Source organism: Galeopterus variegatus, unplaced genomic scaffold, assembly GCF_000696425.1.
Source record: "Galeopterus variegatus unplaced genomic scaffold, G_variegatus-3.0.2 Scaffold603, whole genome shotgun sequence".
NCBI lineage: Eukaryota > Metazoa > Chordata > Mammalia > Dermoptera > Cynocephalidae > Galeopterus > Galeopterus variegatus.
This window is the reverse complement of record NW_007726714.1, coordinates 358,909-385,678: the sequence shown is the minus strand read 5'-3', so window position 1 is coordinate 385,678 and position 26,770 is coordinate 358,909.

The window sequence follows — 26,770 nt, the reverse complement described above, 5'->3', positions numbered from 1 at the left end:
TCGACTCTTCCCAGTACCAAATGGAAGTGCCTGTTGCAGTTACTCTATTCTTAGTATACCACTAAACAATTCGTATACAACTCACTGTTTAGTTCATAGATCATCAGAACTTGAGGATTTACTATGAATCCAGCCACTATGAATGGAGAAGAATGCCTGTCACCCAGAGAGTATAATTATTGAGCTGGATTCAGTGTCTGGATGAGAATGGATTTTTTTCCCTTGGGTAAGGATAAGCATGATCTATATGTGAGAACAAGAGAGCAAAGGGATATCTGCTGACTGCAAGAGAACACTGGTGCTCACTGATGCTAACATCCTCCCCTTTTCCTTAATCTAGGAGGAATATATAACTAGTTCTTGCCATTGGAATGTGATATGTACCATGGCTAGGACAACGTAGTTGAGAGTAGGCATGTTAGATACGGCTTTTACAGATGCTCTCTCCTTTATCAGCTGGCTAAAGTGTTTATCACCTCAAAAAGTGTTTGGAAGTCCTAGAAGATGACAGTGTCATTAAAAGAAAAGAATTGGAGTACCTGAATGGCTACATAGGGAAAAGTCCAACTGACACACATCAAAGTTTGATGTATGCAAGAAATAAACTTGTATTGTGATAAGCCACTGAGATTTGGTGGTTTGTTTGCTTATCTGTTTATTTTACTTATTACCAAATACTCAAGGAAAATGTAAAAAGAGGAAATAACAAACCTAGGGGAGTAAGTCTGAAATAGAAACAAGTAAATGGCAATTTAAAAAATAGTTTGATATCAACAAACCTCATTTGTTTTTTTTGGGTTTTTTTTGAAAAGACTTTTAAAATAGAGTCCATCTGGTGTGATTGATTTTTAAGAAAGGAAGAAATGCAAAAAAGGAAGCATAAATATGTAATATAGAGAATAAAGAGGTCATAGAATACAAATTAAAACATTTAAAATTATGACCTAAAATTGTTAGTTTGGTCTATTGAAAACATATTAAAACCTAGACAGAATGGAAAAGTCCCTAGAAACTTGAAACAGCAAAACTTATTAAAGAAGACCTACCATATATAAGGACATTGAATCGCTGATAACAAATCTATCTACAAAAAAAAACAATAGCAGGTGATTTTAAAGGTGATGCTTAACAATACCTTGAGGAATAGAAAATTTACATCTTTTAAAATAATTCCTAGAAATATTAAAATGTGCAAACTTCCCCAAAGCATTTTATGAGATCACTGATGCTTTGAAAATAAATACTTCATAAGGAAGGAAATTATATTTATAAACTCTTGAATTATAAACTATTAGAATATAAACAAACCAGTATTTAGACATCGCCATATGTTTAATATTTATAAATCTATAAATATGATTTATCCCATTAATAGATTAAATAATTAAAACACATGAGAGTATCACAATATATGCATAAAGATTAAATGAAGTTCAGTATATATTTCTGACAAAACAATTCTTACCAAAATAAGAATAAGTGGAAACTTTCTCACTTTGAAAAAGTACATCTGATTAAGTGTAAAAATCAGTATTTCAAAATATTGGTAAATAAATATAGGTAAGTTTATGATTGGAGGCTATGGTAGTATTTTTTAAATCACAAAATCACAGAAAAGAAAGGAAAAGTTTGATATAACAAACTTTACTAAAGTAACTTTATTTTATGCTGGTTATATGTAGATACAGAAATACTTGGTCAACATAAAAGTGAATCAATTTCAGCATTAAGAAGAGTAGAGCCATCTGGAAAAGGATGAGGACCTTCGAATATACTTGTAACAATTTGTTATTTAAAATTATGTCAATAATATATAGACACGGAAAAAAGACAAAAAAAAATAATATATAGAAAAATGCTAGCTTTTGTTAAATGTGGATGATGGGTTTATAGCTGTCCATTCTATTATTATTTTTATTTTCTATGTTTTAAAATTTCAAGAATAAAAATTGAGAAAAGAGAAACTTGTCCACTTAGAAATTTTTGAAAAAAACTCAAAGTTACTTTTATATGTAAATAACAAAAATATAGTCATCAACAAGAAAAATATGTCAATGTAATTATTGTATAGCCTACCCTCATTCTTTAAATTTGTATTTCTCAGTAATTAATTTTAGGCCAAAAAAAGTGAGATAGACTTGTACAAATAACACATCCTTGATGTTTCGTTGGCAGAACTGATGCTCTGTACAGAAATTTGTTCCTATGCCATAGGACCCGATTGTTCTTCCAAATACCTATGTTCTCACATATGAATTCCATGGAAAGGGAACCTATGGCATACTTGCAAAATTAAATGGCTAATTTTGCTAAGAACTGTAGAAAACATTATGATATGTGTCATTATTTTGGCACTTATGTGGGAAAGTCCAACCATAAAGAGAAAGAGAGGTATTCTCTCCATTTCTTCATGGGACAGAAGTGAATTGTGAGGACAAAACAGTGCTTTTATATGCAGAGAACTCTTGCCCCTTAGTCTTAATGGCTGAGGTGCAGGGATGAGATGGTAGTAGATGGAAGAAAGCAGCAAAAACAGTTAGAAATAGCTCAGCTGTCTGCATTAGAAATAGTGTCAGACAGGTGGGGCTGTAGGAGCAGGTAACATAAAAGGTAGGTAGGTTAAAAGAGAAGAGAAAACTTGAGAAACTTTGATATATAACTTTCCTGGTCTACTGTGAAATAAATAAGGGCATAGAAAAGTGGGAGGAAGAAAGGAGGTTATTTTTTTCATTTCACATGGGAGTCAGTAGGTTTTCCTTCATTCTTTGATGTTGGCAATTTGGACAATCAAGTTTGTGTGTATTCACAAAGGTGTATCATGTGTTTAAAGAAAAAGCAAAGTAATAATCATTGAAGGGCCTAAATAGGCTGTGAGAATTCAATTTTTGAAGAAAATGTTTTGAAACTAAAAAAAAAAAAAAAAACCTAAGTACCCTCATGCATTTAAAAATATAAGGATAACTGCAGTTATTAAAAGAAGATACAGGGACTTGCTGTTATAGAACAAATAAATAATCCACCTCAGATAAGCCTTGGACTAACACCACCTCCTCACCAAAAGAGCAGCAACAACAACAACAAACACTAACCTATTTGGAGGAACTGGAAAACAACCAAAAGCAGGTAGAAACTGGAAATTACCCCAATGGATAAAATCCACATTTATGTGATTTATGTGGCTCCACTACTTCCTAATAGAACTTTCTATAGAAAGAAAATGGATGCTTATATATATTATACATAATATATGTTATATATATATATAACATATATATATAGTTCTGTTTCTGTTGCTTATAACAGAAATACCTGAAACTGGGTAATTTGTAAACAAACCATATTTATTTATTGCTTGTACTTTCAGAGGCTGCAAAGTCCAAAGTTCAAGGAACACATCTGATGAAGGCCTTGTTGGTGGCAACTATGTACAGTGATGCAGGGTCTCACATTGCAGATGGCTTGAACAAGAAGATAGCAAACCTCTTCACTTGCTATCCTTTAAAAGCCATGAGAACCATGCCTATGACCACCATTAAAGCATCAGTTTATTACTCAGTGAATGGTTCAATCCATTCACTAGGCATGGTCTTCAGAATCCAATCACCTCATCAAGGCCCCAACTTTCAATTCTGTAGTAGAATTTTCCACCCTCTTAACAATTTCACAGTGGGGATTAAGTCTCAATAAGCTTTGGAGGAACATCCAATACACAGCAATAGATATAAATTCTCTCTCTCTAAATATACATATATATACACACACACATAAATTTCCAAAAATCTCACAATAAATTTTAGAAAATGAAAGCATATAAGGTAATTTTTTGTGTGATTATAGTAAAATAAATTTAGAAAATTTTGTCAAAAGAGAAATAACCTCAAATTTAGAAGCAAAAACAAACGTATCGTAGAATAAACTATAAAGCTACAAAAATATAAACAACTTGTTTTTCAGATTGGATTCCCTGGAAAATAGATTCTGATACAAAAATCAGCATTGGTAGAAGAGAAGGAAAGGTATGAAAGAAAGAATTAGGCAGAGGAGAAGTCAAAGGAATTCTCAGCCAATCCTCCAGTGAGTTTTGAAGCATCAGTGACCCCACAGAGGTGCCTGAGGCGAGGGAAGAAGGCTGGATACTTAAACTCCCCCTTCAATCAGTCATAGAGTGAAGGCCTCCTTGGGAAGTGGTATGTCGAGAGCGATGCTTCTCTCTGCAGCTGAGGCACTTCTGGCAGCTACAGTTAATAAATACTTTGATCCTGAAGGGAAATCTGGGTTGCCCTCACAACATCCTCCACAACTTAATTACAAAATCCAGAGTTTGCTCCTGGACAATCATCAATAATATCTATAAGTAGCTTCAACTGAAGAGAAGGGTTCCTTGTCCCCCTCCCCTTGTTTTAATTTTATAGCTAAAATGTGCTTGCTTGTAAGGAAAATCTAAGGATTTGTTAAAGGTTAACAGCTGAAAGCATTTTTGAATTCTGTGACTTTGCAGTTTGCCAGACTGTCAGCTGTGTGTGTGAGAAGCTGTCTTGCTCTCCTTCTCTCTTTGCAGAAAGCCTCCAAACCACATTTCCTGCCTCTGTAACCCTGTTCTGAATCCCCTTACCCACATTATGAAGCCCCCAATTTGAGTGACTCTGCCTGGGTACAGACAGAGCCAATAAAAAAGCTTGCTTGCTTGCTCAAGAAGGGTATATAACTCCATCTCTCCCTGTATTTGGAACAGGAGTTCCCCTGGGGACCGTTGTCCTAATAAATCATCGGACTTCTCCATTTCTCTGATTGTCTGCATTTCCTTGATAACTTTTTCCATAACACAACAAATAAAATAAATACAAGAAACTAATCAAAAGGATAAGCAAATGAGAATGAGGATAAAATAGAAAAGAATTTAAAATAATTTAAAGAATATATTTTCTCAGTTTTATGCTATAAAATAAGAAAAGCTAAACAAAATTGAGAATATAAATTAGCAAAAGTGATTTTAAAAGAAACAGGAAACACAACAGACCTCATGTTTGAATCTTTTATCTCTGGGAAAGAACACACTTCCCTTTTTTATTTCTGATCACAAGAAAATAAAAGTTATAGGACACCAAGGGACAGAGGCCCTTTATCAGTAACCCATTCTTATTCTGAGGTATTCATTCTCCAAGTGTGGTTCTTGGACTAACACGAAACTTGTAAGAAATACAAATGATCTGAACCTAATCCATACCCACTGATTCAGAAACTCGGGGAGCTAGGGTTCAGTGATACATGTTTTAACAAGCGAACAGGTCTTTCTCGTGCACACTGAACTTCAAGAAACATAGCTTTAAGGAACTACCAAAGAATGTGTACCAGGGAGACCTTTGGATTATTTCTAGATTTCACCTATTAAGACCAATGCTTCTACAAGCGTTTTAAAATTTTAAATTATGGTGCATATGTGCTCATGTGAATGCAGTTCTACTGGGTACCTATTCAAGGATGAGTCATAGGTTATGATTATTATCAAGTTTGCTAGACAATGACAAAGAAGTTCCTAAACTGGTCACACTACAGTGTATGATCTCCCACAGTGTATGAGAGTTCAGTTGTATCACATTTTTGTCAACACTTATTATTATCAGTTTCTGTTTTAATTTCAGCCATTTAAATGAATGTGTAGTAGTATTCCATTACGGTTTTAATTGCATCTTCCTGATGATCAATGATGCTGAGATTATTTTCATGTTATTGGCCTTTGAAGTAGTTTCTTTATGAAATTCCCACTTGAGTTTCTTGCCCAATTGTCTATTGGATTGTTTAACGATTTCCTTATTAATTTATATGAGTTATTTCTATGCCCAGGATAGTAGCCTTTTTATGGAAATATATAATGCAATTATGTGCTGCAATTCAGTGGCTTGCTTTTCTATTTTCTTAATGCTAAAATTTGGTGGGAAAAAAAGAAACATTTTAATGGTCTAATGTAGGGATAATGTCGGTGTAGACCCAGGTGACTTTAAATTTTTTTGTAGTATATTTTTCCCCACAATGAATATGCAAAATTTGTTAAATGTGTAATGTGTATATCGGTAATACTTGTAGTGTTTGAAAATGAATATATTTAAAACAACAATGGAATTTTGTTAAACAGCATTTATGGGAGGCCATTGTTTTGGACTAACCTCCTGTACCAGGCTCCAGCAGACCAGACCAAACCAAAATGGAGCCAATCATGCTCAATGCCACATAATCAAAATGAAACTTTAAGGAAGCAGATAAATCCCCAAACAGGCCAGTTTTTCTTGAAAAGAAGATATTCCATAATAACTAATCAGAAAGAGCCCTGTCTACCTGAGTCAGCATAATAAAGAAGTCCCCTCTGCTTTAACTCTTACAAGGTAAGTATCTGTAGTAACCTAATAATAACCAATCTGCTCTATTTATTTATTTATTTATTGTTATTGTTCCCATCTTACGAAAACCTATCATTCTGTCATGTCCAAAGGAACACTCATTCATTCTATTTTATAGAATGAGGTGTTGCCCAATTCTAGAATCACAAATAAAAGCCAATTAGATCTTTAAACTAAATTTGTGGTAATTTTGTCTTTTGGCACTATTTTATACCTACTAGAATAGTCAGAATCCAGAGCAATGACAACACCAAAGGCTGGTGAGGATGTGAAACAGCAGGAACTCTCATTCATCACTAATGGGAATGCAAAATGGTACAACCACTTCGGAAGACAATTTGGCAGTTTTTTACAAAGTTAAACATATTTTTACCATATGATCCAGCAGTCACTCTAATTGGTATTTACCCAAAGATGTTGAAAACTTATGTCCACACAAAATCTTGCATATGATTTTTATAGCAGCTTTATTCATAATTTCCAAAACTTGGAAGTAACCAAGATGCCCTTCAGTAGGTGAATGGATAAATAAACTGTGGTACATCTGGACAGTACTATAAAGAAACAAGCTTTCAATCCATGAAAAGACATGGAAAGAATTTAAATATGTATTGTTAAGTGAAAGAAGCTAATTTGAAAAAGCTACATACTGTATAATTCCAACTTTGTAACATTCTAGAATAAGCAAAACTATGGAGACAAATAAAAAGATCAGTGTTCTCCAGGGGTTGAAGGGGAGGAAAGGATGAATAAATGGAGCTCAGAGGATTTTTTATGGCAGTTAAACTACTCTACATGATACCATATGGGTATGCATCATTACAAATTTGTTCTAACCAATAGAATGTACAATACTGCCACGCACAGACACTTAATTGGTAGGCAAGGACCACTTGAGACCAAGATGTTGGATGCTCGAATTACATGGTTCATTAAACACACAATCTTAAACACACACACAATATCTATCCTTAACCTACTTTCACTTTAAACTATATGATCTCTTAAGAGAACACTGCACACAACTCCTGTTCTTTATCCTGTTAAGAACAAGTTAGGGATATTATGTCTGTGATGCAAAGTTCCATTCTGACTCACGACTACCAGTAACTGGATACATCTGATGGAGTGTGATAGACTTTGGATGTGTTATCCCCACCAAAACTCATGTGGAGATCTGATCCCCAATGTGGCAGTGCTGGCAGCTGTTTGAGTCATAGGGGTGGATCCCTCATGAATGGATTAATGCTTTCCTTAGGTAGGAGGATTAATGGGTGAGATCTCACTCTGTTAGTTCCCGTGAGAGCTGGTTTTTTAAAAGACTCTGGCACCTCTTCTCTCTCTCTCTCTCTTTCTTTCACTTGCCATGTGATCTGCTTGTACCTGCTGGCTGCCTGCCTCTTTCCACCATGAATAGAAGCAGCTTGAAGCCTGTGCCAGATGCAGCTGTCTCAGAATTGTAAGCCAAATAAACTTCTGTTTTTTATACATTACCCAGTCTCAGGTATTTCTGTTGTAGCCACACAAAATGGACTAATACAGAGTGCAATCAATGATCTTTGAGAATGTGGCTTGACAGTGTTGTATGCTTGGGTCCCTCCTCAGACCAGCAGAGGCAGTGCTCAATAGTCCTTACCCTTGTGGGCTAAAGGTCCTGTGGGCTTCAACAAGACTGGCTTCTATCTCTGTAAGAGAGTAGCCCACACCAGTAAGTGTCAACTCCAATCTGTTTCCATCCACTAGACCATGGCTCCGAGCAACTGGCCAGCAACCTTCCACGGCTAACAGATGCAGCAACTCGGGACCTCTGCTTTCCTTCCTTATACCTCACCAGAGGCTGGTCATGGTCAATAAGTGTCCTTATCCAGGAGTTGCAATCAAGTCCTCCCAAGTCCAGATGGTAATATGTTAAAAGGGTGTGATCAGATAAGGCCCAGGGCATTCATGTCACATGGACATGTCTGGCTTAGGCCTGCCAAGTTCATGATGTAAGTACCCTAACCAAAATTCCTTTATCTTAAATTAGCACAAAACACTTATCTGGCACTCCCAACAAACACCAAGAGTAAACCCCAATTTAATCCATGAATTGTGGGTGGTAATAATGTATAGGTCCATCAATTGTGACAAATGTACCTCTCTGGTGGAGGATGTTGATAATAGGGGAAGTCACTCACATGTAGGAGCAGGACGTGTATTGAAAATCTCTGTGCATTCTGCTCAATTTTTCTGTGATTCTAAAACAGCTCAATAAATAAAGTCCATTTGACCTATGTTGAGCATAAGTAATTAGCTCCAGGCTCATAAAAAAGTGTGTCTAAGTAGCTAATGTAGAAAATACAGTTGTTCCAGAGGATATTACACAAACGCATAATTCTATATTTTGTCTTTAAGAAAATCTGACCTATTTAAGAATCTAAATTGCAAAATGTTTCAAATACCTTATTTAATGGTGCCATGTGATAGAAACTTTATCATTCTGATGCTTATTTTCTAATAGACAAAGTTTAATGAGAACCATCTGTCCCTCAAAAGTTACTGCTTAATGTCAGTTAACTGATAAGGCCACCCTTCTGTTGGTTTTTGTGTTGTTCTTAAATTTCATTAGTACCAAAGAACTAACCATCATTTTATTGTTATTTTGATGTTTTAATATACTGAAGTTTTAGTACAACTGCTTTACTAAATATGAAAAATGAGCAATATTATCTAGGAAGTAGATAACATACAAGATTTACAGAAGAAAACCTTGAATTATGAATTTTATTTTCAGTGACAATACAATACCAATTGTCATAATATTAGCTAATGGTTTCTTTTATTTTCAAATGAAAAATGCCATAAACAGTTATGCTTTTCTCGGTTGAAAGTATTTTTATGGTTTTGGAAGATGTTCTCCCACAACATAAGACATTTTTCCAAAGAAGACATTTGAAAGAATATAATTTAAAAATTTTACTAATATGAGGCAGCTGTTGTAGTGAATGAATAGACATATTTCTTCATCACTGCCTTTGAATGATTATATTATACTGATCAACAATATATGGAGCCTACAGGATAAACTCAATCTGCTGTGGGAAAAGGAGATGGAAGGCTTTTTTTTTTCTCTTTTTTTTTTACTTTTATATTTATTTATATTAAATAAATATAAAAGTAAATTATATGTTCTTTCTATTGTGTTTGCCTTTATTATTTTCAGAACCATTTATTCAGGACCTATTACATTGCAGACACTCTGCTACACATTGGTATACGATCAAGAAGAAAACTATGCCTGTGACTTCTACCTTCCTCTTCTTCTCAACCCTAAATATGGTCCTATGCAAATAGACTCCAATTCAAGTTAAGATATCTCCTAAACTAGATGAATGCAATTATCCAGATATTTGAATTAGAAATTTATGTCTTTATACTTACATCCTAGATCTTTGATTTAGAGTGTGAAGAGTATAGAACGTATCATTTTATTTCTGTTCTGGATTACTAACTTAAATTTTCTTTTTTTTTTTTCCTTTTTGTCTTTTTTTGTGTCCGGCAATGGATCGCAACCCTCAGTGTCATGCCCGTACCAGACTGGACCGGCAATGGGATTGCAACCCTTGGTGTTGCACCCGCACCTCTCTCAGCCAGTGAGCGGGAACCGGTCTGTATGTGGGATCCGAACCCTTGGCGGGAGCACCGCTGCGCTCCCAAGCGGCGCACTGTAGCAGTGTGCCACCGGGCCGGCCCACTAACTTAAATTTTCTAAGGTACCATGTTCTAACAATTATGCTTAATCTATTCTATAATTTTAGCATCTGCATATCAGAACTCTCTTATGCTCCTCTTCAGATTCTCTAGATCTCACCTGTCTCCATGGCATTTTGACCTTTTGTTCCAAGCCAAGTGCCCACTGCATTAATCGACTCTGAACTTGAACTCTAAACAACTTCTTTGGGTGCAACCATTCATGATCAGGTGCTTATCTCACACATACCCAAAAACTTTCTACTGATGCTGAGGCATGAGACACCAGGAGCATCAGTCATGTACTTAAAAGCTCTTTTCAGTTTTAGTGACACAAAAACCTTTGTCAGACTTTGAAGGTACAGCTTTTCCTTTCTCTGTGCTGATAAGGATATGAGGAGTTAAGATATTTCTATTTCTTAAACTAAAAATTCCTTTTTTCGTAAGTCTTGTATTTTTTGATAACTAGGAATGGAGTGCAGTAATTTTATCTATAGAATGTACCTAATGTCTTCACATAATTATTAACAGAGTCCACTCTTATTATCAAAAGAGACATACTTCAATCAATAAATTCATGGTCATCTTAATTTATAATCCTAGAATTCCATAAAATGCTCATATAAATGCCAGTCTATTACCAGACAGCCTATCCTTATGATCGCTTTAGGTAGAAATAAATGTAAATCAGGCAAACTATTATGTTTATACAGTCAGGATTAACTGATACCTTCTTGGGATAAGTAGTATAATTATTTTCCTTAGTTCCGGTATTTCTACACATGGTTGTAATGAAGATCTAACAAAGTTTATTGTAGAAGTTGAGAGCAGCTGAATGGACTAAATTAGGTAATTACCAGCTGTTACTCTCTTCAGAAATTGGCTGAAACTCAGAAAAAAGCCATTTATAAGGCCTAAGACAGTTGTATGACATAGTTAGATACTCACACATCACAGAGTTGCAAGAAAAGAATGATTTATCAAGTTAAGAAATTTGACTATTAAAATAAATATCTAACTTGTATGAAGACTTGCAAACCTATAAGGGTATTTCAAAATGTTCATGAAAAAGTATAATTTAAAGTTAATATCCATCTTTCTATGAGCTTTTTGAAGTATCCTGTATATGCATGTGTGTGCTTATATATGTACCTATATATATATTATATCAACACTTCAGTAAAAGTTACATGATTGTTCCAAACTTCTGTAAGTGATGATGTTTTCATATTTCTGTTACTAGTGATTACATTTCTGTATTTCTATCACTGCTGCTTATATTTCTAAAATTGCTAGTTATTTCTTAGCATTGCTGATTACAGAGATATGGGCAATTATAAGTTTTTGCCATTATAATCAGTTATCCTTTAGTGTTATTTTTTTTCTCTGTCATCACTTGTATAATATGACACTTGTTGGATTTTTTGAGATGTAAGTGAATAAATTGCTATCAATAAAGAAATGATCAAGTGCTTCCATTTGTGATGTAAAAAAAAGTTATTTGTGATAAAGAATTTTCGGTAGATCACAGTAATTTACTAAAGCAGTACACTACACATACCTATATTGATCAACACATTACGATATACTTCGAAAGAAAGTTTTAAACTCTACCATCCCAATGAGATTTAAATAGTGACTTTGGTTTAACTGTGTAATAAAACAAGCAAGGGTTCCAAGTGTAGGAGGCAGTGCTTAAAACAAGTTCTCATGTTTAGTCTAGACCTGGATTTAATAAAGGCTTAAAATGTGAGGAATTTCAAAGAGTTCAACTTTACAAATTGTGTTCTGTTTTCCAGAACCACAATTATTTGGTTAAAATGAGTTGAGTATGCGACAGCGCCAAAGAATAAAATCTGAGAATTTGTCATTTTTGAATGAAGACTTAACACAATGCTTTTTTTGTTCATTGGGATTGCCTCTACACTGCTAAATAATGGGGTCAATTCTCTCTTTGAAGGGCAAGCAAGTTCAACTCTATGGGATAAACAGCTTCACTATTTTTTTACATTTAGTGCCTCTGTTTTCCTTCAAAAGAATCACATTATTTCTCATATAGCTTTTCTTCATATAGAGGCGTAACAGTCTCCATGGGAATGTCAATTAATATAGAAAATAATTTAGAGTAAACTAGTAAAGCATTGACTTTGTCAAGGATAGTTGAGTTAGGGAAACTGCCCTAAGACTTCCTTATAGCAAAAACATTTTCACTTATATTGAACTCTACAAGTTGTTTCTTCAAGATAGTATGGCATCTGGGCTTTGATGTCATTCCTATTAAGCTGCATAAATTAGAGCATGAAAAACCCCAGTAGCTTATGATAAATAATTGCAGTGCAAAAATTTGAAATATAGATTAGGTCTTTCCTTCCACACTTGTTTTACAAACAAATTGTCTCTCCTAGTTAAATAAAACAAAATCCATAACCCAGAGCACATTAAGATTTGTCTAGAAATCTCTAAGTGTTGTTCAAGCTTTAGCTTTTCAAAGCAAGATAAGTCTTCCATTTGTAACATTATAAATAAACAATTTATAGATTATACATCATGAATCCAATATGACATAATCCAAAGTTTTCAATAAGGAATAATTTTTTTAAAATGCAATAAAAAATCTCTCTATCCTAAGCAATCATTCCATGGTATGCCCTTTTCTACCCAGACCTGTTCTTTGCACAGGCTGAGTGTGTTGACTCAGGTGTTTGCTCATAGTTTACACTTTTATATTCCATTCTTATTAACACACCAGCTGGCACCCCACTTCTGCCACAAGGCATCCCTGACCATATAGGTCTTTTTAGCTTGGTTGTATCCTTCGTTATTTTCCAGTATGCTCATGGAGCCCTGACAGATTAAATAGTTTCCCTCTCTTAGTTCCACTGACTTCAAGTACCTCAGAAGTTTCCATTTAATCTAAAACTGACTCTTTGCTATTAAAAAAAGGACACACAATCTAATCATAGACAAAGAGATTATATTGTAAATATGATCATGCCCTCTCATTTTTCTTAATTTTCATTTTTCTCCACAACACTTAGTGTCAGCCATAACATAACACAGGTATTTGTTTACTCTCCTTTCCCTTCTACTAGAATGTAAACACTACAAATCAGGAGATTCCCCTAAGCCTATCATGGTGCCTGACACTAGTCCATAAATATTTGCTGATTTATTGAGGGAAAGACAACAGAATGTACCAAGGTATTAGATTGCAGAAGCTTGGTTTAAAGATCAACAAAAAAAACAGGTCACAAAGCATTTCATTTTCTGACTTCTATCTTGAATGATATTTGTATCGAGGGTGATAAAATATTTAAATGATTTTAATCATATGGGTAAATTTAGAGCCTATGTTCCCTCTTTATACATATGTTCTACCTTACATCACTTCAAAAATATTTGAGTAGTTTTTCAAAAAATGATTTGCTATTCTCATCCTGTACTACATGGACTATTCACTGAGGTAATGTGATAAGAGAGAATAAGTTCATTATTTAAACATTAATAATATTTATGCTCACATTTCATCGTTAACTAAAAGCCTTTTTAAAAACAGTATTATTTTGAGGGGACAGGTCTGTTATTCTTGTTTAGTTTTGATACTTGAACTTTTGATCCTATGTGAATTTGTGTAGCACTCCCTGGGGAAGTCTGACATTATTTATGTTAGTGTAATTTTCTTTAACTTTGCTTTCTTTGGGAGCCAATGTGAAATATACTCAAGTAATGTTGTTTTATTAGCAGACTACTAATATTCTTTTCAATAATTCAATTTGCATTGTTTTTAGTATAAGAATATTAAAAAACAAGAAGTCCAAAAACCTTAGGAAACATTATTTCAATTATACTTTAGACCTGACATACTCCTTTTCTGGCTTTAAAAACAGCATGTAGTAACCTTAGGTAAGCAATGCCCGAGTAACTTTATGCAGTAACCAAAACTCTAGTTTCATCCCTGGGATCATCTGGATCAATTCAATTTATTAAACCAGAAGAGTAATTTAATATTAGTCATATAACCATTGAAAGAGTTCTTTAAATATTTCTTATTGTGATCTTTTCTATTAGATTTTAATGTGCAGATCATGGAATTAGAGAATAAGAATGATTTTTCTTAATTCATTTAAGGGAAAATTACTGTCATACAACATGCACACACACACACACACAGACACTTAGAGTAGGATGTACTTAGAATCAAAACTATAAAAAAGAAATCTTAGAAATCTTTATATTACAGAATCATTTAAAATTAAAACTAATAAACTATAGAAGTTGTTTTTGATTGTCACACTCTCCCACAAAATGGGGAGTGTAGCCTTGATCCTGCACGTGAATTTTGTATTTTAAGTGTGTATCCATTGTGAGATAGGCAGTAAGTGCTTCATTTTCAGTTTGAATCAATAAGAAAATCTCAGGCGAGCACATTTACCTACTTTAACGACCATACCTAAGCAGCATCTGTGATACAGTAGTCATCGATATTAGACTCAAATGACATCTCATGTGGTGAAGTTTCAGGTGAAAGCAGGACATGATTAGGAAAAATGGACTACTTTGGTGAAATTTTATGTGCTTATTATAGTGTTTATTTTCATTTTATTAGTGTTAATATACAAAAATCTCAAATGTCTGAAAGGCAGAGACATTTGAGAGTTTGACAGTTAATTTGTGTGTAATTGTATATATGTTTACTTTTGAGAGTGAATAAAAGAAAGAATCAAAAATGGCAGAGAAAAAGAAGAGAGAATCAGAGTGACAGGAAACAATGACAGAAAAAAGAATATTTAAATTCGAGGGACATTATTCAACATTTTGGAGACTAGAAGGTGTGAGGAAAATTTGGGGTTTTACAGAGGTTTTAACATCCTTAGAAAGACAAGATAAAAATTGGAGCCAACGGGTTTTTTTGGTCACCCCATTTTAGAATGTAAGCTGCTTCAGAGAAGAATGTTTTTGTTTACTAATGCGTTCTGACTTTCTACAACAGAGTCTGGCACATAGTGGCTATTTAATAAATATTTCTTGAGTGAATTTAGTGTATAAATTCAAACGAAAAATGAGATTTTTTTCCCCCATAGATCCACTGAAGTTAATTGCATCATTTATTACATAGATTCAATGATTGCAAAGAACACATATTATCTTGGGTTGATGTAGTGGTATTTGAAGTGGACTGGTAGATTTCAGGGTAGTAGATTTCAGGAAGCTAGAAATGAGGGGTAAGGCATAGCTCTTTAATTTTCGATTCTAGCACTGTGTTAGTTTGTTAGGGCTGCCATAACATAATAACACAGACTGGGTGGCTTAACTAATAGAATCTGATTTTCTCACAGTTCTGGAGGCTAGAAATCTCAGATCAAACAGTTGGTAGCTTTGGCTTCTTCTGAGGCCCCTCTTCTTCATGGTTTGCCGATGGCTGCCTCTCCTTGTGTCCTCATGTGGTCTTTTACCTGTGTATGTGCATCCCTGGTGTCTCCTCATGTGTCCACATTTCTTCTTCTTATAAAAATATAGATCAAACTGGATTGGGACCCACCCATATGACCTTATTTAACCTTAATTACCACTTTAAAAATATTATCTCCAATGTCATTACATTCTTAGGTGCTAGGTGTTAGGACTTCAACATATGAGGGTACATCAAAAGTTCATGGAAAACAGATTTGAAAGATGAGATTAATCTTTCCATGAACTTTTTGAAGTTCCCTTATATAAATTTGGTGGTGGGGGGTGGGGGGAGAGGCACAATTCAGCCCATAACAAACACATTTATTGAAAATTGCCATGTGCCAGTCACTGTGCTATTTCTATACATACAGAAATAAAGAAGTTACAGTCTTCTCCACATATATTTTAAGAAAAACAAGAAGGAATAAAAAAGCAGTGAAAACAAACATACAAATTTCTGCAATACAGGAAAAATCATATGCTAGAGATTCAGGTATGCACAGGGCATGGTGTGTAGTGAAGCCTGAGGAATAAAGAATACCTGGAGAAGTGGTGACTTGGCTGAGCCTGAAGGACAAGTGAGGGATAATCACAAGCAGGAGAGAGAAATATTTTCTAGTCACCAGTTTTGGTATCCACAGTGTCTTGTTGTTTGAGAGAGTCTAGTACTTTGGGGAAAGCAGGGAAGATGTCTTGGAGGAGTGGCAGGGCCTTGGGTTCTGAGCTACAGAGCTTAGATTTTATGTCATTGTCAGTGGGAGTCATGAAAAGAGTCCATGCTGGGGTTATGTCAACAGATTTTATTGAGAAAGGTCACTGACAGAAGCAAGAATTGGATGAGACTTCTCAGAATGAGTATAGATTGAATGTGGTTGATATAAGAGATGGTGAAAGGATAGTTGTGTAATTCAGTTAAGAAATGATGAAGACTTGAAATAACAAAAGAGTAACTGGAATAAAGTTACATCAAGAAATAAAAAGTAATGGTTGTATTTATTTAGTATTTCCTATGTACTATACACTGTTATGAGAGTTTTATATTTATGAACCTTTTTAATTTGTATAACAACCCTATATGGTATGTTTGATTATTTTCATCCCCATTATACAGATGAGAAAAATGAGACCCACAGTGACTAAGTGATTCACTGAAGATCACAGCTAGTAAACAGTGGCCAAGACAAAATTTAAACCCAGGAAGTTCGGCTGAAGAATCCTTGTGTTTTTTTTTTTTTTTCCTTTTTGTCTTTTTTTGTGTCTGGTAACGGATCGCAACCCTCAGTGTCGCGCCTGCACCGGACCAGGACCGGCAACGGGATCGCAAACCTCGGTGCTGCACCCGCACCTCGCTCAGCCAGTGAGCGGAACCGGTCTGTATGTGGGATCCGAACTCTCGGCGGGAGCGCCGCTGGCACTCCCAAGAGGTGCACTGTAGCAGTGCACCACCGGGCTGGCCCAGAATCCTTGTTTTTAACCCCTATACAGTAATGCCTTTGGAGAAATAAAATACATTAATAAGTAAATATCAAATTATTTGCTGATTGAATAGATATATGGTTAAGGAGAAAGAAATGAAAGATGATTCCTAAGTTTCTGACTTCGACTGGAGGTTAGAGAGTAGAAGATTAATGTTACTTAGAACAGGTTGACCATAAAATACCCATGAAGCATCATCATAAAGTTTCTAGTAGGGAATATGCTCTATCAAATGTATCTGGCAGAGAAGTCTGCGTTAAAGACCTAGAAATTTGAGTTCTGAAGGCGGTAGCTGAAGCCATGGCTTTGTGAGCATCGTGCCCCACCCCCCTTCTCTCAGTCTGTGGTCTATGGAGGAAGGTGATCATGACACATTCTGGGGCATACAGCCATTCTCTTGACAGAATGCTTTGGGCTGTAAATATCTGGAAACCTCCAATTAAATTGGCTTAAACAACAAGAAAATGAATTGTCTCAAATAACAAGAACTTGACAATAACGACAGTTTTCTAGATTGTTGCTTTTAGTGGCTCAACACTCTCATCGAGGGCACAGTTTCTTTTTACTTTCCGAAGTCTGTGCTCCATCCTGACTTTGACTCTGCCCTGAGGGTGGCTTTCCTACAGCAAAACACCATATCAGTTACAGTTCTCATATTAAAATAGGGCAAAAGCAAAGACAGAAAACTTTCGTATCTATGACCTCTTTTTCATAGTGAGTTAATTTTCCCAGAAGTATCCCAGCAGATCTGTTTTAAAGTCTCACTGAACAGAACCACAGCACAGAGCTCCGGAACCCGGAGCCTCTGAGACTGGCTCAGTCCGCTCGGGAGTGACCTCTGTGTTGGGGAGTGGGGTGAGGGTCTCCTGAGAAATGAAGGGACAGGCGCATAGCTTAACAAAATTGCAGTTCAGTGGGCAGATACACAGAGTGGGAAAGAGTGTCGGCTAAGCAACAAATGCTTTTGTTATTGCTAAAAAGCAGATGAACAGTATGAAAGCAAGGAAGACAGGAGGGGTAAAAAGGAAACGTTAGCATGTCGTGACTTAAAAGATGAAGCCTGAAAAGAAAGAGGCCCTTTTAATTTACACTGAAAAGATGATATGCATTTTCTTTCTTTTCTTTTTCTTCCAGCTTCTCCTCTCTTTCCTTCCCCTCCTCTTCTCTCCTGTCTTTTCTTTCTCTTTTTCTTTCCTCGAAACATTATGGTGAGGTAAAGTAAAAAGGGAAAGCCTGGTTTTCCAAAAGAATGGGAGAGGAGGAACTGAATGAGTGAAGAATTTTCTTTAAATAAATTTCATTATGAAGGAAAAGAGAAATAGGAGTTGCTGGAAAAGTTCTTGAGGTCTTTAGGGAAATCAGTGAATGTCTTTATAGTTTTCTGTTGCTATGTACTTTAGCACATGTACTTTTAAAAATTCTAAGATTACTAAAATATGTGTTGTACAAAGTGATACTCCCCGAAATTATGACACAGAAAATGCAATTAAAAGTTGATATAAGTTCTCTAGTTGTGTTTATGTATATGTTTATTCCCAGAAGTATAATCATGATATTCCTTGGCAATCTGTTTTATTCTCTTATTAATATATGTTGTTTTGACGTTTTTATCGGTGCAGATAGATTTCCCTAGTTCCTTTTGATGGATGAATAATGTGCCATCATTTGGCTATAGCGTTCATTATGTAAGCAAATATACACTGATGGTTTTTATATTTTTAAATTTTTAAATAATAAACTCAATAAGACAATCTTGCATTTATAAATATAACAACTTTCCTGGGGATGTAGAATTCTAGATGTAGAATTATTATTCAGGAAAAAATAACTTTTTCCATTTTCAAAGATATAGCCAAAATTTCTCACTGACTATATTTAAAGATGGGTGAGACTTGACCATTTTTCAATGTCAGGAAGACATGACCCCTCCTCTATAGAACATTCCCTAATATCACCAGAAAGGATTACTCTTTTTTTTCTCATTCACAATGTTACTTATGCCTCATAATAACACATCATCGCTCAGCATTACAACAAAATTAGGTTGAACACATGAATGTTTCAGATTATATGAGGCATTATGTCTGTTTCATCATTTTTGTCTCTCTCTATGCTTGCCCATAAAGGAGTATAAACATTAATTTAATTGACTTCAATAAGTGAAGGAGTAAAAGCTAATGAAAACAAAGTGATAGTAGAAAAAAAAAGACATTTTGGGGGGAAGACTAAATAGCATCTTTTTGTCCTAATTTGATCATCTCAAAATGTTTAAAAAGCACTCGGATATATAGTCCTATAGATACAATTTTTTATATTTTTATATCGTATATTTTCTTGATTTCTGAATGTTCTGGCTCCATCAGAAAACTCATGTTGTAAAATTAACCAAAATGTTCTGTGTTACACAAGTAGCATTGCTGATCGTTTGATCCTAATATATTTCAAAAAGACATAAACTAGGACCATAATTAGACACAAAGATGTCTTTTTACAGAAAATGTATATGGATATTAAGAATTTGCACTATAAAGTATTTGTCTAAAATTGCTTGTGGTAAATATGTTCCACTTAAAGCTGACATCCTCCCTTCATCTCTGTGACTGTGGGGTTTCATTGCAACATGTTTTGATGAAGCTAATAAAATCAACTCAGTTTAAAAATGTAATCCAAAGAAATGATGGTTGTTTTCCATTCTTAGAGGAGTTTGACCAATGTCTACTTTTTTCAGCCTGGGATGAGATCAGTACAGACATTTCAAAAGGGCTTCATAGTGAAGCTTTTTGCTTTATGCTAATAAGTATACATCAAATAATTAAAAATGGAAACTTTTATCATTCCACAAATATTTAATTGTCACAGTAAAGTCAAAGTCAGCTTTGTTCATTTCCCTAAAATAAACCTTGAGTCACTGAGTCCAAGTTCCAGCTGAGACAGAAAATTTCTGCTCCATGGTTCAATTATACCATTATAACAAATACATAAGAAAAAAACTTACTATGCAGGTACTCAGAAAACCTACAAACCATATAAGCATCTCTGCTATTTACATATTTTGAATATTGCTCCTAATTAAAATGACATGAATAGAAAGTTAAAAGAGAAAGTGTTTATATATTTATCTATATGATTCAGTTAGATACATCTCTATATTTTCTGTTCAAACTGTATGGTTATGTGAACACACCTGTATCTTCCACCCCATACGCATCACCATTTACTCTTGTCCAGGCCCTCTTTATTTATCACAGCTGCAATGTCTTTCCCGGGTTTTCCTAATATCACATTTTCTGTTCTTTAATTTTTATATATAGAATAAACAATCTATAAGGGATTGGGTCACATATCCATCAACGAACCATTCATTGTAGCTATGCTGTGATAAGCTAGCTTTGGGTTACAAGGTCACCTCTGTGAGTTGAGTCTGCAAAATTCTGAATAACAAATAGCTGTTCTAAAGAGAAATAGTCAGGTACTGTTCCTGAAAAAGGAGAAATGGATATTATGTAAAAAGAACAAATGTCTACCCCATACCTTAAGAAATGCTGTAATACTTACTTTCCAGGCATATATATTTTGTTCTTTTTTGAATTCTCCAAATTAAAATAAAATATATTTAGGATATTAAAATTAACAGAGGATAAGCTGTTTATTAGATATGAAACTTTTGATATATGTATATATACATATCTATCTATTCTTGGAGCTTTCCTTTTGTATTAATTCATATACTTATGATTGAATCAATCCTGCAATTTATCATAAAGTTATTCATAAAATCTGTTTATGATATCTTCTGATAGAGTGCTTTTGACCCTTTTGAGTAGAAAAAGAACAAAACAAGATGTAGATTGGAATTTAAATAGCACCTGACATTCTAATGTAATTTACAATCTCTAATTAGATATCTTTTTCTTAACACCATTTGATTAAAAAGCACAATTTTAAAGATTAAAATGGTAGGAATTTTACTACTTTCTCAAAACAATAGTAAATATATTACCAAGACTTTATATTACACTTACTAAATTAATTTATATAAAGGGTTTACAAAGAATTTTATTTATTTTTTCTCATTTAGTACTTATAATTATACTGAAGGGATGCAAATGCATTTCTATATGCTATTTTTGAAAGGCATATCTAGGATGATTACAAATGCATTTGAAAAAATAAACCAAATAAAGTATGAGGCTCTATCTGACTGAACAGCCCAAAATTGTTGACAAGGAATTTTGAAATATTAAGTTTTTAAAACCTAATTTCAATCATAGAATATCAAAATAGATAAGCCCTGGAAGATCATACCACAAACTTTACTTATAGAAAATTATTTAAAATCTACTTTGAAACTTTATAATTTTGCTCAACTTTGAACTGATGCCATTTCATTAAAAATACTTTATCAACCCTCAGGCTAATAAGTAAGAAATGGCTTAATATTTTCTCCAAAACTACCAGGAAATTTTGAAAATATATCACATTTCACAAGGAGTAAGTACTACTTTATTTTTGGAGCAATGAAATCACATGCCTCTTTTGAATCAGAGAAGACACTGTGGGATCAAAAAGAATTTATTTATGGTGGTGCTAGCTTCTCCCTATAGCACAGATCATATGGCCTTGCTTAAGATTGAGATCCATCTCAGGAAGCCATCAAGTGCTCTAACACATGAAAGCTAAACTAGTCATTTCAGTGTGTTGGGTCAAAGTACTTTCAGTGGGAGAACTACATATTTCTTCCTGTGTGATGACACAAGGTAGACTTTAGAGAAAAATCAATATATTAATGAGTGTTTCCTATTTTCTTCAGTAATTCATAAAGAAAATACACACAGCTTTCACCATTGTCCCACTTCTCATTGGAACATTTTCCTCTCTTCCATTTCATGTTTTCAGTGGATTTTGGTCAAAATAGCCCCTCTACTAGCACTGTATTAGGGCTTGATGTGACAGAGTTAGAGACAAGAGGCTAAGCCCTTTATCATGTGAAAAGGAATAGGACTAACCTCGCATAGAGATGGATCCTTGGAGCTGGGTAGTGGAGGAAGATGAAAGGCACTGAGGAAGTGGAAAATTAGAGGAAGAGAGCTGCCTCCAGAGCACACTCTGAAAGCTGACACAGAATAGCATCCTTCCCACCATCCTCCTACCTCCCATGGAGATACATATCAAAATACAGTAATAACAGATGGAATTAAAAATAGCATTTCTTTTTTCAATTCTTAGCAAAGAAATTTGAGAAAAATCTGTTACGATTATCAAGGTTCAGTATTAACAATGTGCTTTATTTAAAAGAAAATGAACCTTCAATATTATGATAGTATACAATTTTATAAGCTTCTAATAACTTGTATACAAAATAGCATGTACTACTAAGCTGTTAAAAATGTAGTTGTATTATACTGTCATCACAAAAAATAAACATTACCTACCCCGATATCTCTTATCATTTTCCTGCTGTCCCTAAAATCTGTATGACATCACATATAAGTGAACAGGCAATGTCCAATTCTGAAAGGTATCTGTAAATGGGAGAAGACAAGCTCTTCTTCCCCTCACTTCACTGCTTGAAAGTGGACGTGATCCTGGAGATACACCAGCCATTTTGGACCACAAGGGGAAGGCCATGCCTCAAGTGACAGGGAAGAGTTGAAAGTAGCCTGTGTCCCTAATGGCTTTGGAGCTGTCTTGTAAGCCATAGTCTATTCAACTTCCAGACATTTTTAATAGTAGAACTAAGTAAGAGTCTCTCTTGTTTAACCCAATTATTTAGGTTTTCACCTATATGCAGCTGAACCTAATCTTAATAAATGTATATAGAAATACAGAACTGCTATTTTTTTTTAAAGTATGGCTGTGTAGAGGTCCTGAGTGAATTAAAGTTAATGAAGTGTTATTAATATATCTTCATTATTTTTCCAATTATATGTGAGTGTCTCTAAAACTTGAGAGGGTTGTAAAAAGGTTATTTTAATCTTGTTTTATTTTAAGTAACAATTATTTCCATTGCAAACTCATTTACACTATAAATTAGCTCCGTAAATAAAAGAGTAACTTAAACAGACATAAACTTTAAGACATGGTGCAATACAATTGTCACCAAATCTGAATTAGCAAAAATTGGATATCATTAAGATTTGATGAAATAATTATTTTCCTGTCTCTGTCCTAAAATAATTGATTGTGGCATACAAAGTATATAATTATTTCCCTATATTATTGAAAATGGTGTTAATGAGAATTACTACTCAAGTTCTTGATGTGACTGCAAAATCTGCAGCTTCTTCCACAATGCTGTACCACAATAGGTCAGTGCAATACACATTTTCATGAAGATGACCATCGCTGAGATCCTAACAACTTAGTAGGAGAAAGTGAATTTGAATTAATATACTACTGAAATTCTTTTGAGAAATTGTGTATATCTCAGTCATAGCAGTTATACCACTTTATTTTTAAAGGGATTTAAAACATTGAACAGAAAGTTACAAAATTGTGGGGAGAAGAGGAGTTGAGTGTTGGGAAGCATATTTCAAGAAACATGTAAACATAAAGATAATCTTTCTTTTGCATTCTTCTGGCTGCCTGGAACTGTTAAGGTATTGAAAGCTTTTTTTCTTTTAACCTCATTATTTTATTTTCTTCATTGAAAAAGGCAAGTGAGCTTCTATCCCTTCATTTTTCAGAAATAGCAACAGCATACAAATTATGTTGTTGATTCTAGAAAATCCTAAATATTAAAGTCATGTGAAATAATTACCTGAAAAAATTGAGAAAATTATTTCGATTTCCCAGTACTTAATAACACACATTCTAGATTAATAAAGGCATAGTTACATAACAAAGCTTCTATAAAAAGTTAATAGCAAAAAGTAATTTTGCACTTCATACCTGATGGTCTATACCAACAGCAAATACAGAATGCAATTTTGAAAGTCAAGATAGTAAAATCAACAGTATAGCACCATATGTAATACATTTATTATAATAATGCATGTAGAAATAATTGAAATAATAATATGTAATTGAAGGAGGGAAGCAGTTTTCTTAGTTTTTAAGCTTGTAAAAAAGGGGGAAAAGTGAAAAGAAATAACAAAGTCAGAAAGTAATTTTTGTTGTGTAATGTATACAACTTTTTCATATACATGAGATTTAACTTTGTATAAAAAGGATTGCTAGTATGAAGTAGGCTTTTAAAATTTTTCGTTATTTTCATATTTGTTGATAATTATTTTTTATAATAAATGTAAATAAACTAGTAATAAATATACAGTTTTATCCATTAATAAAAATAAGACCAGTAAGTTATTCCACATACAACTGTGAAAACAGAAGCAAAAATATTAAAGAGCAAACAAATGATTTATATAATAATTCTTTAAATGCTCTCTCTAATGAAAAAAATATATATGCATATATTTAATTTATATATATGCACATTTGATCTTAATTAGCATGGAACTCAAGATTTATTTCCCTAATTTTAAAAAATTTTAGTGCTTCAGAAGAAAGGATTGATGGGCCGGCCCGGTGGCGCACTGCTACAGTGCGCCACTTGGGAAGCGTGGCAGCGCTCCCGCCGAGGGTTCGGATCCCACATACAGACCGGCCGCTCACTGGCTGAGCGAGATGCGGGAGCGACACCGAGGGTTGCGATCCCGTTGCTGGTCACGAAAAAAAAAGACAAAAAGGAAAAAAAAAAAAGAAGAAAGGATTGAATATCTCATAATTATATTGGTTTCTTTCATTACAGAGAGCATTATTTAATTTTTTTTCACTAAATAAAAAGTGAGACCTATAAGACAAGTATGATACTATTTTTGAAAACTGTCATACAATAATATCAAGATAAAATTCATTGCTATTTTTTGGGTTTTTTCAGGTTTTAGCTTTTATGGATGAAGTTCATATGAACATTCTTGTATAAGCCTTTGGTGATTATTAGCATGCACTTCTTTTAAGTACAAACCCCTATTATTTTAAAACAGAATATATGACAATGAAGATACTTTTTAAAATGCTCCTGTTTTCCATATAAACATCAATGTATAATACTTTAGGAAAGAGTTGCCACTTAAAGGTAAAAAAGAAAATACAAAATTTGAGTCTTTTAATGACATAAATGAAGAAAAACACTTGATACTTTAGGTTAAGATTGCTGTGTAGAATCATTATTTAAATTTAAACCACTTGTTTTAGCCTGTAGGAATAGAAAATTACATAATTATATGGGCAGAAACGTACAGCAGTAGGCAGAGGCTAGAGTTGGGAGTTTATAGCACAAGAAAAAGGCAGGATTTTAACTTGTGCAGAATAATGGAGACCAAAAGATTAACATGCATGGAAGGTGCCTGAGATGAACTAAGTACATAAAACTAGGGATGGGGCTGTATCACCCACGAAAGGAGATTGAACACAAAGAGTACTGAAAACTCTAAGGGATACATTTCGTAAGCTGCAAATCTATAGCTGTGAAAAGGACACAGAAAACTGCCCTTTCAGGATCTGGTCTAAGACTCAGTGACTAACTAGATCTGCTCTATATCCACATTTACTCTGGGCAAGAGCTCTGACCTACCACTTTAAGGAGAGTTTCTGGAGGCATTTTAGGAATCTAGGCAATTTCTATAAGACCAGTAGGAAAGAAAGAGGATGAACAGAGACAAGAAAATATACAAAGAACTCTTATCAAGGTGAGCCTACAAACTAGTAAGTCAAAGAGCATGAAGATAGTTATTACTAAATACATTCCTGATAAAACTAGAAAAAACACATAATGATGCTATATTAAATGTGTATGTATTTAAAACCCTCAATATACAGGGCCGGCCCGGTGGCGCACTGCTACAGTGCGCCACTTGGGAGCGTGGTGGTGCTCCCGCCGAGGGTTCGGATCCCACATACAGACCGGTTCCCGCTCGCTGGCTGAGCGAGGTGCGGGCGCAGCACTGAGGGTTGCGGTCCCGTTGCCGGTCCCGGTCCGGTGCGGGCGCGACACTGAGGGTTGCGATCCGTTGCCGGACACGAAAAAAAGACAAAAAAAAGGAAATAAATAAATAAATAAAAATAAAACCCTCAGTATATAAAGGAAAATACTATCTGTAAGAAACAAATTATTTAAAAATGCACATTTGTATAAAGAACATATAGATGTGAAAACTTAGCCATTAAAGATTGTGTGCATTTTCTTTTATAGTAACTTATCTATAAAACTTCATGACTTAATAGGTGGTATATTTTCTGAACAGAATAAATAAAAGAATTAGTGACGTGGCAGTTAGTATTAATTTGATGAAGAGAGTGGTACAGAGATAAACATATAAAGACTATGAAAGAACAGAAAAAGTGATAATCAAATATGTAATCATTGATAGCTTTCTAATATTAAGAAAGTGCAGTATTCATTGTGAAAGCACACCAAGAGCCAAACAGCATTTTTTTAAAAAGCCTCCTCTTAGAAATATCTAAATTAAATAAAAGAATAATGCAGAGAGAAAACAAAACAAACACATCAAACAATATTCACTGTAGGCATAACAAGAGCCTTAGCTAATAGCAAACTCCTGCAGTCTTACACATAATAAGAAATCTGTCTGTTTGTCTATCTGTCTATGCATTGATCTTTCTATCTATATCTGACCAAATATAACAATTAAAAAAATAAGGCTAAACTCAAAAAAAAAAAAAAAAAAAAAAAAAAAAAACCCACAAAAAAAAAAAAA